Here is a 15086-nt window from a genome sequence, read left to right on the forward strand (position 1 = left end):
CAGCTGTTTTGGAGTCACCCATGTTCTGTAAGAAAGTCCAATAAACTCATGGGTTAAAGTTGGACTGTGGAGAAATTGTACTTGGGTCTGCAAATGCTGTCTCTTCTGGGATGAACAGACATTTGTTCACAGCTTCCTGGGGAAAGTTATTACATCAGCTAAGCTGGGGGCACACCAAGCACTGTTCCTAATGTTCACTCACAGCAGATGTGCCAGGAAGCCCCAACCAGCAAGCTACTCCAAACACGCATGCCCCAGGACAAAAGCGGAAGTAACGTGAGTGTGCAAGGCAATGCTCTACAAGGTGCTAATCCCATAGTAACAACTCACATTGAGAATGCCTTAGGTTAAACTCTAACAGTTATAGATAGGCTCAAAGAATTCAAGGAGGAAGCCAATAAACTCCTGAGTAAATTCTAATGCACCACAGACAAACAGCTAACTGAAACAACAAAGTCAATTCAGGATATGAAAATTTACATTGATAAAAAGATAGAAATAATGAAGAAAACCAGACAAATGACATGGGAAATGGAAAGCTCAATAAGCCAAATAAAAATCCAGTGGAGAGGCTCACCAGTAGAATGGGCAGTGTGGAGACAGAATTTAAGGTAAGAGGAATTGGATCATTTAGTCAAAGTCAACAATGAATTAAAAAATTTTAAAACTAAATTTATTTATTAGTACGCGTGTGTTACTTCATTTGTGCCGTGGTATGAATGTGGTGGTCAGCGGACAGATTTCAGGAGTCACTCCTTCATGTGGACCCTGGGGATTACGCAGATTGTCAGGCTTGGTGGCAAGTGCCTTTACACACCCTCCTGCTGGCCCAAACTCTAATAAAGTGTATCAATGGGACAAGTAAGATATTTAAGAAAACAAATCAGAAAGTTATCAGCAAAGAAGGGGATAAAAATATTTTCAGCCAAAAGCATTGAATATTTTCAATAAATTCATAGGAGAAAACTTTCAAACTCTAGGGAAAGAGAGATCGGACCAGGTACAACACACACACAAAACACCAGATCAACAGCAACAGAAGAGAAATTCCCCACATCATATTGTAGTTAAAACATTAACTACACAGAACAAAAAGTGTATTAAAAGCTGCAAGAGAGAAGGTCCAAGTCATATATAAAGGCAGGTGTTGTGTGACAGACTTTTCTTGGGGAATGCAACATACATGTCTACCCACCCCAGATGGGGAGCCCAAAAGAGACCAAAGTACTCATACCACCAAAGTCCAATTTAGTGAACCAAGGAATTTTATTGGGGTTACTTACAAGAGCAGAAATGATTCAAAGACAGCTGCATCACCAGAGCTCACCCCAGAATGAGTGACAACTTGCAAAAGCTGGGGATGGGGAGCACAGTGCACAGCCTACAGGCAGCCCAGTAGGCTGATAGTGTCCCTTGCAAGTGCCTCAGTTGGGCTAAACCTTGCAGACATCTCGGCTGGTTTCTGCTTCTTCCAGGCAGCTGGTCTGGTCTAAGAGTCTTCTTTGAAGCTTGACTTGTCTGAGAGTGACTCTCAGCAGTCTTTCTTAATTACTCTTAGGAGGGAGGGGCCTAGTGAATCTGGCCAGTTTCAGTGACTTCCTGAAGCTATTTTGAGTTGTTGATTTTCTGTTTTACCAAGCTTCCTTTGGAGATGGAATGTTTCCATGACAAAGGAGTCTGGAGAAATCCATTACCACTAAGCAAGCTCCACAGAGGATATGGAAAGAGCTGCTTTGGACTGAAGAAAAGATTAAACAGGTCTCAGAGACTTACTGAGGGAAAATAGATGCTATAAGCAAATGAGGGTTCAGAAAGCAACAAGCACTATGAAATCAACAAAATGATGAGAATTAGTACACACCTTTCAATAATAACTCTGAATATTAATTGTTTCAATTATCTAATCAAAGGACACAGAATAGCAGATTGGATAAGAGAACAGAATCCTTCTTTGTGCTACCTCCTTTGTGCTACACTCACCTTCAAGATGACACTAGAGCAGGATGAAAGAATGAATGAGCAAAGACATTCCCAGCAAATGAAACCAGAAAACAAGTGGCGCTCCCATTCCCCCATTTGTTCCAGTATCTAAAAAAAACAGATGTCAAGCCAAAGTGATGAGTTCATACTGATTGGGGAATTCTAAACATGTACACACTGAACACAGGTACACACAATTTCATGAAACAAATACTACTAAATAGAAATTTAACCTCAGCACAGTAACAGTGAGTGACTTCAACACCCCACTCTCACCTCAATAGACTGGTGGTCCCAACGAAAAATAAACACAAACATCTAAGTTAAGTGACATCATAGATCAAATGGACCTATAAGGTATCTACAAAACAGCCCATCCTAACACTGCAGAATACATTCTTCTCAGCAGCCCCTGGGTCTGCACATAAAACAGATCATATACCAGGACACAAAGCAAGTTTAACAAATACAGGAAAGTTGAAATAATCTTTTGCATTCAATCTGACCACATGTGATATTGGTAGAAACTAATAGAAAGAGAAACTGGAGAACATAAACATAAATCTGTAGAAAGCAATGAGATGAAGCAGTAATAAAATAATCTCCCAATTAAAACAAGCTCAGGGCCAGATGGAGACAGTGAAAAATTCTACCAGATCTCAAAGTAGAACTCATGCTACTACTTATCAAATTATTATGTAAAATATAAAAGGAAGGAATGTTCCAAAACCAAAAAAAAAGAGGAAAGAAATAAGAGAAAAAGGGAAAGCAGGTAGATACAGAAAAAAAAAAAGAAAAGAAAAAAAGAAAATCATGGACCAAACTCTCCCATGAATACAGATGCAAAACTTCTCATTAAAACACTTGAAAATGAAGCTCAAAAACAAATTAAAAAGATCATACACCATTATCAAGTTGGCTTCATTCCAGAGATGCAGGGATGGCTCAATATATATAAATTTTTAAAAAATGTAATTCAACTCATCAATTGACTCAAGGACAGAAACCGCAAGATCATTACTATAGATGGAGAAAAAGCCTTTCGTAAAGTCCAACATGGTAAAAGCCCTGGAGAGACTGAGGACAGAAGGAACGTATCTCAACATAATGCAGGCTATACATGATAAACCTGCAGTCAACAGTATACTTAATGGAGAAAATAAAGTATTCTTACTAATACCAGGAACAGGAAGGCTACTGCGGTGCTTTGCAAGAAAATGGCCTCCAAAGGGAGTGGCACTATTAGGAGGTGTGGCCTTGTTGGGGGAGGTGTGGTCTTGTTGGAGGAAGTGTGTCATTGTGGAGGCAGGCTTTGAGGTCTCATAGATGCTCAAGCCATGCCCAGTGTCTCAGTCCACATTCTGTTGTCTTTGGATCAAGATATAAGGACTCTCAGCTCTAGCACCATGTCTGCCTGCAAGCTGCCTTGCTTCCTGCCATGATGATAACGGACTAAACCTCTGAAATGTAAGCAAGCCACCCCAATTAAATGTTTTCCTTTATAAGAGTTACCATGGTCATGTTGTCTCTTCACAACTATAGGAACCCTAACCAAGACAGCTACCCACCCTTTCCATTCCTATTTGATATGATAGAAGTCTTAGTTAAAACAGAAAGATGAGAGAAATAAAATCATACAAAAAGAAAATGTTCTTATTTGCAGATGATATGATTCTATATATGAAAGACCCTAAAGCAGTGGTTTCTCAACCTTTCTAATGTAACCCTTTAATACAGTTCCTCATTCTGTGGTGACCCCCAACCATAAAATTATCTTGGTTGATACTTCCTAACTGTAATTTTGCTACTGTTATGAATCATAATGTACTTTTGGAAACAGAGGTTTGCTGAAGGGTCAAGACCCACGAGTTGAGAACTGATGCCCTAAAGACTCAGCTAGAAAACTCCTAGAGGTGGTAAACTCAGCTAAGTGACAGGATATAAAATTAACATACAAAAATCAGTAACCTTCCAAATGACAAACAAAATGTGAAAGAAATCAGGAAAGCAATCACAACAGCCTCAAAAATACTACGGAGTCAACGTAACTAAAGAAAACTTTCCAACACTGAGGAAAGAAGTTGAGAAAGACATTAGAAGTTGGAAAGACCTCCCATGCTCACAGATTGGAAGTTGTATATAAGTAAAACAGCCATGGGATTTCACTGAATCTATAGATTGCTTTTTGTAGGATGGAAACTTGTTGGGAAGAAAACTGGGTTCAGCGGGAGTGGAGAGGGGATAAGAGAGAGTGATGAGGGTAAATATGATCAAAGTATATTATGAACTTACGTGAAGTTGTCAAAGAACAAGTAAATAAATAAGACTTAGTTTTATTTACTGCTGTTTCATGGTCAGACCTAAAAAAGAAATGGCTGCCTATAAGACGGTCTTAGCATTTTTCCCACTACGTTTTCCTTGAGGATTTTACCATTTTAGTCTTACATTTGTGTTTTTGATCCATTTTTGGCTGCCTGGGTGAGAGAGAGACAGGGGTCATGCTTCAGCCTTGTGCTTATGAGAGCCCAGTTTCCCCAGCATCATTATTGAAGAGATTGCTGTTTCCGGTGCACATTTTTGTCATGAATCATTTCCTGTAGACATCTCTACTTTGTTTCAGCAGCCCGCATGCCTGGTTTTATGTAGTACAATCTGCATTATGTTTTTAAATAATGCCCTATGATGCCTCCAGCTTTGTTCTTTTTGTCCAAAATTTCTTTGGCTACTTGGGATCTTTTGTGCTCTCCATAGTCTTTAGAATTTTTCTGCCCCCAGTTCTGCCTAATGTTTGGGTGTGGGTCTCTGCATCTGCTTCCATTAGCTACAGGAAAAAGCCTAACCCTGCTGAAGAGGGGGGAGGAAGAATTGTAGGAGCCAGATGGGTCAATGGCACCAGGAGAACAGGACCCACAGAATCAACTAAGCAGGGCTCTAGAGGCTCACAGAGACTGAAGTGACAGACAGGAAGTGGTATGGATCTGTGCTGGGTCTTCTGCATACATGCTGTGGTTATTTAGGGTGGGGTGTTTGTGGGACTCCTAAAAGTGGCTGTCTCTGACTCTTTTGCCTTCTCTTGGGATCCTTTTCCTCCTACTAGGTTACTTCATCCAGTTAATATGAGAATTTGTGCCTAGTCTTATTGCATCTTGTTATGCTGTGTTCATTGATCCCTGGGAAACCTGCTCTTTTCTAAAGGGAAAAGAGCAGTGGATCTGGGGGAAGGGTGGGGACTTGGAGGAGTGGAGGGAGGGGAGGCTGTAGTGGGGATGCATTGTATGAGAGATGAATAAATAAATAGATAATTTTTATTGGTGGGGGAAGAATTGTCATTGCCCCCCTGCCCCACAGGCCTGTGAAGAAGTCATTACTGTTGTGATGGAGATTGAATCAAATCTCCAATCCACATTGAGTAATATAGGAATTTTATCAATTTAATTCTTCCAATCTATGAACATAAGGCGTTCTTTCCATGTTTTTTTTTCCTTTTGAGTGTGTGTCTCTTTAAATGTTTTTCATTGGTATTTTAAAATTTCTTTTCAGAGTTCTTTCATTCCCTTAGTTAACTTCATTCTTTGTGTTTTATTTTATTTTGTAGCTATTGTGAATGGAATTAATTCACTCTCTCAGTAAGCTCATTACTTTTACATATAAAAAGCAAACCTATGGATGTTTATATGTAGACATTTAATCCTGTTTTATCCCGAGCTACTGAACATGTTCACTGCTTCTCATGGTCTTCTGGTGGAGTTTTTAGTGTTTCTTAAGTATGTATATATCCAAATATATACTACTGCATTACTCATATGCAGACAGAGATAATTTGATTTTTTTCTCTTCCTATTTTTATTTCTTTTCTTCACCTAATTATTCAGGCAAAACTTCAAGTACTACACTGAACAAGACCAGTGACTGTGGGCAGCTTGTCTGGTTCTAGACCTTGGAGAAAATGCTGTCAGCTTTCTCCCATCCATCTTCATTTTGACTCTCTTGTGGAAGACGAATTGTAATCGAAAAGATTAGAGGCAGAAAAACCAGAACAAGGAGTCCTATAAAAACACTAAGCTAACAGCTACAGTATACATGCAGAGGACCCTGTAGACACCTGTGTAGACCCCTGTGCTTGTTGCTCCCACCCCTGTGAGCTCATATGCACCTTGCTTAGTTGATTCAGAGGGCCTTGTTCTCCTGGTGTCCTCCATCCACTGTGGCTCTTGCAATCTTTCTGCCCCCTCTTCCACTGGTTTCCCTGAGCTCTGAGGGGAGAGATTTGATGGAGAAATTTAGATTCTCTCTCTGCATAATGTTTAGCTGTGGGTCTCTACATCTGTTCCCATCTGCTGCTGGAGGAAGCCTCTCTGATGATGACTGGATATTTTCTTCTCTTTTCTCCCCCTCCACACCCCCCCTTTTTTTTTGAACAGTGATGTTTGGTTCTATCCTAGGTCTCCAGGCTGTCTAGTCTCTGGTTCTTGGTTACCCAAGCAGTGTCATGTACGAATTCCAACTCCGGAAGTCTGTGCCATCTTTGTCCTAGCACATTCTGCAGGCAGGACAGATTTTAGGTGAAGAGTTTGTGGCTGGGTTGGTGTCCACGCTTCTCTTTTGGTAGCTGGCAGAGTAACTTCCTGCACCAAAGACACTAGGACATAGGAGTGAAGGCTCCCTGTAGGCACCAGCCCGCTTCTCGGTGTTCGATGAGTTGTGTGGGCATTGTTCTTGGCAACAGGGCACCTTCTGTCTGTTTGCAGAGAGCAGCCCTTTGTCTTAGCGTCAGCCTGGGTTGTTTGGGGATTTCTATGGGGTCCCCTTGGCCGACAACTCAATTGACTTCAACACAGACCCACCACTGGAAACTTGCCTATCTACAAGAGATGGTTAGTTGAGATTCTGTATCGCCTACTACCAGGAGTCCTCATTAGGATCATCTTTATAGATTCCAGGAAGCTTTCACTGAGCTAGGTTTCCACACCCCCACAAATGCCCCCCCCCATTCCAGCTATTTCTCCCCACATTCTTCCTTTCCATTTCTTCCCATCTCCCTTCCTGTTCCAGTCCTCATCCACCCCCAGTCCACCCCTATGTAAAATCTATTCTATTTCCCCTTCCCAGGGAGAATCATGTGTCCCCTGGGACCTCTTCCTTTTCACCTAACTTCTCTGGGTCTACGGATTGTAGCTTGGTTATCATTTACTTAACAGCTAATATCCACTTATAAGTGAATACATACTATGTTTGACTTTCTGGGTCTGAGTCTGGGCAGGCAGATTGCTGAGTTTGAGGCCAGCCTGACCTACAGAATGAGTTCCAGGACAGCCAGGGCTGTATATAGAAACCTTGTCTCAAGAAAACCAAAACTAAAACCAACCAACCAACCAACCAACCAATCAACCAAAAAAATACCTAATATCATAGCACAAACATTTCCCTATAGATTTCCACATACTTGAATATATAATTTATAAATATGAAGGAAATACATACAAGATGTATCATTAATTCCATATTGTTGAAAAATTAGAGAAAATGCTGTTTATATTTTTGCTTTATAGAAGTATTATAATGAGCATCTTTGATATAATTTTTGCAATCATCTGGTGATTTCTATGAGATAATGTTCAAACATATTTCTTAAGTATTATTTTTGAAGAAACATTTTTTCCAAATATTTTTATGGCCTTTGACTTTCTAAATAAAACGATTTCTCTTTTTAGAGTATGTAAGCTTTAGAAATTTTAGTCAACCAACTATTTTAGGCCAGCTTCTCTTGATACTTTCCTCATTGACATAGCTCATTAATCTAAATACCTTATGTGTCTTGAGGAAGTGAAGTCATCAAGATGGCTGCCAATGTTCCTTTTCATTCAGAGCCAATGCTGGGCTGTTTCAGTGGGCTGCAGGGGAGGAATGGGCTTTGGTGCCGGGTGGATCTGAACCTGTTTATCAATCGATCTAAGATCCTGGACAAATGCCCTGTTCTCAACCTCAGTTAATCCACACAGATGATAAAGACCACCTCATGTGAGATTCTATTAGTCGGGGTAAGAACCTCTTGAAACACAACGCTCTCATTAGACCTGTCTTCACCAGCTCTGCTGTTAGCTCCCCAGACCAAGTCTCTTCTCACATGGACTGTGGACCATCAACTGTCCCCTTACTGTTGACTCAGTCCCTTACTCAGTGCATTCTCATCACAAACAAACAGCAACAGCCTGCTGTTTCCATTATTCACTCTTGTTCCTTTGCCATGCTTCCCCACACAAAGCTAAAACTCCTACACGTCCTACGGTGGCTTTCCACAATAAGCCCTGCCCAGGAAAACCCAAAGCTCTCAGCGACTTTACCTATGGCTGCTGGCCTCACCTTGAACGGTTCTATCCCCTGCTCACTCTACTGCAACCGCATCGACAGACTTGTTGCCCTCAAACATGTCACACCCAGTGAACCCAACCACTTATCCAATCAGCTAATTAACTTATATCCAAGTGAGCTGCATATTTAAATAAGCGGAGGGAGGACTGTAGTCACCTGGGAGAAGCACCGTGTTGCCAGTGAGGCCGCACACAGAACAGCTTTAATTAGGGCGGAGGGGAAGATGCTGAAATGTTGTCATCCTCTACCTAAAAGAAAACCTCCATCAAAGGGGTGGTTTTGTGAGGCTGGGAAAGCAAGACATGAATAAACTGCTTGCTGATGGCAACTGGTGAGCCCAGGAAACCTGGGGGTTAACATAATGAATCTATTTTGATAGGCATATCAGGAAGTCTGTCTTCCCCTCCCTAAATTAAGATGAGGTTAAAGATATCCTTGACATCTTTACTCATGAAAATGATTCTACAGAAAGGGTCTTGAGGGCCAATGCTCAGGGAAGCTCATTGGGGGGAGGGGTCAAAGAATGATTGCACCATGGCCAAGGATTCTCAGTAGAGATTTGAGTCATTTTTTTCTTTATTGAGTGATTTTTTTCTTTATAAAGGACAGCACATATGTATGTTAAAACTGACATCTTTCTTATTCATTTTTATTTCATCTTAAAAATTAATTAATTATTTCTTTGACAGTTGCACATATGAATATAATACATTTTAATTACTCTTATCACCCACTCCCTTATCTCCCTTCTACCTTATTGATCCCCCGATTTCCCTACAACTCCCTTTCTCACATTCATGTCCTTTTGTTTTGTTTAGTGACCCTTTGAGCTTAGCCAGGCCTGTTTGTGTGACCACAGGTTTGACCCATCCATTGGAGCCTGGTGGACTCACTGATGGATATACAACTAAAGACCCTGAATATCTCTCTCCCAGAATCTATCAGTAGTCAATAGTTCAGCAGGGAGGGGTAGGGTCACATGAGTCCCTTCCCTATCTAGGACTGACTGTTAACAAGTCCAGTCTTGTGTAACCCAAGTACAGGTAACCACAGCTATTGTGAGTTCATGATTACATTGACTGTGTCATGCCTAGAATTTCTTCTGATCCTCTGGCTCTTACTTTCTCTTTGCCCCTTATTCTGTGATGTTGAATGAACCATAAAGGAAATGATATAAACGTCTTGTTTAGGGCAGAGCCCTTAAACATCACTTATTCTTGGTACCTAGGGCATCCATGAGTCACTGCCTTCACTGACATTCATGGGTAAGAGATATTTTTCTGATTAAGGCTGAGAGTAGCATTTCTCTATGGGTATACACATAATTATTTAGAAGGCAGGTTGACAGCATGTCAATTTAGCTAAACAACAGTGGTAAGTTCCCCACTTAGGGCCTATGACCTCCTAAGATATGGATTTGTGCCCAGGGTTGTGGTAGTGGGGAGTAGGAATCAAAGCTAATCATAGAATTGTTGGTTACCTCTCTAACAGCTGTGCCACTATTATAGAGGTGACCCCATCCTGCCTGGCACGTTGATATTACACCTCATAGTGTTCACAGCTCAGTAGAGCTATTGATGCCTTTTCTCCTCTAGGAGCCTGCATAGTGCCTTCCAGAACAGTCTTAGCCAAAATCAACTTGTGGAGAAAAGGGTTTACCTCAGCTTAAATTTCCCGATCACAGTCCATCATGACGGAAAGTCAGGGAAGGAACTCAAGGCAGGAACCTGAAGGCAGGAACTGAAGCAGATGTCATGGAGGATAGTTGCTTATGGGCTTGCACCCCATGGCTTTCTCAGTCTGCTTTCTTATATTTCTCAGAACCACCAACCCAAGGCGGCACCACCCACAGTGAGCTGGGCCCTCCCGTGTCAATCATCAGTCAAGAAAATGCCACAAAGCCTTGCCCATAGGCCAGTCTGGTTGGGTATTTCTCAACTAAGGTTTTCTCTTCCCAAATAACTCTAGCTTGGGTCAAGTTAATGTAAGAAAGCCAGCACAATCACCATGGAAGCTAGAGAGAGAAAACTGACATATCTTTCAATAGTTTGAAGCAGTGAACCTGTTTGTTGGGCCACTGGCCCATGGAGCACAGATAGACTGCAAAACCATGTCCCCAGTGATATACATATATATATATATATATATATATATATATATATATATATATATATATGTATGTATGTATATGTATATATGTGCAAGTATTTCTGATTGTGTGTTTGTAGTGGTGATGTGTGTGTGTGTGTGTGTGTGTGTGTGTGTGTGTGTGTGTGTGTTTTGGAGTGTTCTTTAGCTACTGTGTCTGAGAATATGTCTGCTTAGGTAACAGATAAAATCTGAGGTTAAATGATGTATAAAAATACCTCAGGTTACGGTCCAGTTGTGAATCAACAGTACAAACTAAAATACTGACATGTTCATAAATACTTAGAATGATGGTAGCATAAAATCTCTGTGACATTTGAATGTCCCCAAGGGATGTATGGCTGCTGAGGGGGAAAGGTGTTTAGGTCCTGAGTTGACTAAGAAACTCACCACCACTCACTTTCTCTTTGTCTCTGAAGGTTCCTACAAGGCTGTTGTGTGACAGCTACAGAAGTCTGTGGGAGGCTTGCACAGCTCATTTCTGAGACATGAGATGTGGTGGTAGGGAGTCAACTGTCTTTGGGAGCTGTGGGAACTGAGCTGCACCCTTCTGTTTTGGACTAGGTCTTTAGAAGCAAGTAACTAAATTCTGTAACAAGAACCTTGGAGAATATTTTCCTGCCTTTTTCATATCAGGTACTTGGGATTTTCATATAAGCTAGGACTGGATATGGGAATCGGTAGAACAGACTGTGGAACACCTTCAAAGGAACCAAGGACTAAGTCCCAAGTGACAGGATACTTACTAGGAAAGGAGGCCTGGAGAAAATACTCTGAGGCTGATCAGACATCAGGGTCACAGTCTGCTTTAATGATCTGATGAAATATGAGTTATTAAAATAACCTGCTTACACACACAACATTTATACGCAATTTCAAGAATTAACGCCATGATTATAAAGCCCGTCAACTTTTATAGCAGTCAGTGGGTCTTAAGTTTAAAAATTCCTTTTTTTAAACCTAGAGTGTGGGTAGACTTATTACTATAATTGAAAGGAGCGATCTACTGTGTGGAGATAGAGGTTTTGGACCTTAGAGAATCCTTGCAGAAAAATTTCACAGTATGGGATTCATTTTTAGAGTAACCTGGGGTCTGCATGTGAGTCACAGTTTGTTGAGACAATTTGAACAGTCTATTAATAAGGAGATGTCATTAAGTGATGCATAAAATTATTGAGAAGGAACAGGCATTAGAATAAAGATAATGAATTACTTTGGGAAACTGCAGACTCTGTGAGTAATCTATGAGGAAGTACCCAGTTAGTACTAAAAATACAGTGCTGTGCTATGGTTCGGCTGTGATGTCTTTCCCACAAGCTCGTTCATGTGTTACAGGCTTGGTCCTCTCTAGGGTGCTGTTCGGGCAGGAACTGGAAGCTAGGTGGACCTAGCTGGAGAACGTAGGTCATTTAGAGGCATGTCTTTGAAGCATGTCTTGTCCCTGGCCTCTTCCCTTAGCTCCCTGCTTCCTGACCACCATGAAATGAACAACTTTATTCCACCATACCTTTCTGCCATGATGCTCTGCTTCACTGTGGCCCAGAAACAAAGAATCCAGATGACCATGGAACGTAAATCCTCACACTGTGTGCCAAAATGAATCTCCTCATTTTTGAATTGTTTATCTTAGGTGTTTGTCACAGCATTGACAAGTCTGTGTAACAAGGATTGGCACTTAGAAGAAAGAACGGAGACAACAGTTTAATCATCCTTGGCCTGAGGGTGGGAGCGGAAGCCACGGCTGTGTATCGGTTACCAGAGAGAGCAGGAGGAAGGAGAAGGAAGCTGACAGTGATCCCCCTCTCCACCTCCACTGCAGGCATATTGAACCTTGAACTTTGTGCATACCCGAGAAATACTCAACCACGGAGCTACATCTCTACCAACTACATTTAATTTCTATTTTGAGATAGGGTCTCACTGAATTGCTTAGGCTGGACTTGAACCTGTAGCCCAGGTATGCCCCGAATTTGTGATCTTCCTACCGTAGCCTCCTGAGTGGTGAGCCAGAACCAGCAGGCCCTGCTTTCCCACAGTTTCAAAAGGCAGAAAAACCTGGATGAGGATCACTGCGCAGAGGATCATGTCAGTCTTTACAGTCGGCATTAAGCTTTGAAATTCCCAAGGCTTAGATACTGATTTTCAGTTAGTCCACATTCAAAATCAGTTAGGAATCTGTGTGCCCTTGGGGATCTATATGTGCAACCAGAAGCTGATTTTTGTAGACTTTATCATCTCTGTTGGATGAATCTAATTCCTCCTGTTTCAGAAGCTCGTGCATTACTTTATTTCACAGTATAGAACTTGTACATCCTAATTTGATCTGGGTGAACTTGTATAAAGAAATGAAGAAGTGACTTATATAAGGACCCCTCCACAGGGTTCTGAGACATTGCCTAGTTCTTGAATAACAAATTTTATAACATGGTCACAGATATCAAGGTGTCAAAGTTGATCATCTTCTGGAACTCACCACACTGTCCATTTTAAATGCCTTGATATGGAACCTGTATTTGTTTAAAGATATAGGCTACAAATAATGGAAGATTCATTGATAATGGTAATAAAGCTTTATGTAGCCTTTACAAGCCTAAATATATTAATTAATCAATCTTTACAACTTCATGAGACAGATACTATTATGACCCCCATTTTATGTATGAGAAACATGAGACAGAGACATTGAATAAAGCACCCAAGTTCACACATTTATGAAGTGCCAGAGTTGAGATACAGGTCTAGATCTTCCAGCTCCATAGAGTTCCCTACAGAGCAGCAAGTCCACAAAGAAAATCTAAATGGTTCATTTAAAAACATGCATCCTGGAGTCAATCAGGATTTCCCAAATTCTGCTGAGTGTGATCACATATTAGGTGATAAAAATAACACTTATCTAGCACTGGCTTTATTCTAATTGCTTCATATTTATTAGCTATTTGATCCTTGCAATGACTGCTGGGTAAAGGCATGTGCTACCAAGCGTGATGACCTAGGTTTAATCCCTAGGATTCCTGAAAAGGTGGAAGGAGAGAAAGAAAAAGCTCCTACAGATTTTTCTCTGACTTCCACATGTATACCTACACACATGCACATAGGATGAATTTATAAATAGATAAATGTAATACAACGTAACCCTTTACTGATTCTGAGGTGTCATGTTATTATTGTCTTCATTTTAGAGATGAGGAATAGATGGTTTAGAGGAGTTTATAATATCTGACTATAAAATGTCTTTAAAACACTTTAAAATAATGAGAGAAAATATGCAAAGGAAGCCACACATCTTGCTTTTTATTCTAAACATTAAAAATACATGATTATTAATAATAGGCAAACATAGCTTTCCATTAAGAATTCCAAATCTTAGAGCCCCAAGACTCTTGAAGTACTTGCTGTTCAACTGAAACTTAATACTAAAATTAAAATTAGGTGACTATTAAAGCTGAATTTATTTACCTAACTCTAATTTATTAGTGTTTTAAGTTAACATACGAAGTAGTGGGTTTCACTGCGGTATTTCCACACAGACTTTGTGCTGATTTCTCCATGGCTCTCAGGCCCTGGGCTACCTCCTTCCCCGCCCCCTTCTCCCACCAACAGTGCCCCTCCTCGTGTGTCATACATTCCATTGCCCACTCCTCTTTCCCTTCCTTCCATCCCCATTTCTTTTTCTCTTCCTGTGGTCACCTTTCTAGTTCTATGACGTTATATATAAACACACACACACAGAGATTAAAATCGAGGATCTGCATAAGAGGGAAGGATGCAGTATTTGTATTTCCAAGTCTGGCTCATTCCCCGAACACAACGGTCCAGCTCTATCCATTCTGCTACAAACGTCACAGCATAAATTTTCTTTATGGCTGAGTAAAATTCCATTGTATATATGGACTTCATCTGTTGATGGATGGCTGAGATGGTTCCAGTTCTTAGTTATTGGAAACACTGCAGCAATAAGCCTGGATGTGCAAGTATTTTTGTGGCACGCTGATTTAGAGTCCTTTGAGTAGTTAAAGGTGCATCATATGGTAGATCTATTCATAGTTTTGCTTTTTTTTTTTTTTTTTTGAGAAACCTCCATACTGATTCCATAGCGGCCGTGCCAACTTATACTCTCGGCAGCAGTAAACAAGGGTCCCTTTTTCTCTCCACCCTTTCTAGCATCTGTTACTAGTTTTTGTTTGCTTTTTGATGACTGACATTCTGACCGACCCATTCTATGATGGAGTCTCAAAATGGTGTCAATGGGTGTTTTGCTTATGGCTAGAAATACTAAGTATCTACTCAAATATTTATCACTTTCTTTTGAGAACTTCTTGCTTGGGACTGGAAAGAAGGCTCAGCAGTTATGAGCACGCACTGCCCTTACAGAGGACCTGAATTCAGTTTCCAGCATCCATGTCTGGCTTCTCACCATCTCCTGTAACTTCAGCTGCAGGGGGATCTGACACCTCTGGCTTCCATGGGCCCCCTGCATTCACATGCACCAAACTCCACATATACATTTAATTAACAATAAAATGTATTTTAAAATAACTTTCTGCTCAGTTCCCTGGAATATTTGTTGGGTGAAATGTAGTGTGTGTGTG

General features: G+C 40.8%; 1 long non-coding RNA gene across 1 annotated transcript in view; it reads left to right on the forward strand.

Annotated features, from left to right (window-relative positions):
* The window catches only part of LOC121830247 (uncharacterized), a 60632-nt gene extending 47864 nt beyond the window's left edge, over positions 1-12768 (forward strand). The window contains exons 2-3 of the long non-coding RNA XR_013052233.1: positions 10917-11133; positions 12128-12768. This is a non-coding gene — a long non-coding RNA (uncharacterized LOC121830247). The remainder of the gene's footprint in view (positions 1-10916; positions 11134-12127) is intronic.
* The last annotated feature ends 2318 nt before the right edge of the window (positions 12769-15086 follow it).

Source organism: Peromyscus maniculatus, chromosome 6, assembly GCF_049852395.1.
Source record: "Peromyscus maniculatus bairdii isolate BWxNUB_F1_BW_parent chromosome 6, HU_Pman_BW_mat_3.1, whole genome shotgun sequence".
NCBI lineage: Eukaryota > Metazoa > Chordata > Mammalia > Rodentia > Cricetidae > Peromyscus > Peromyscus maniculatus.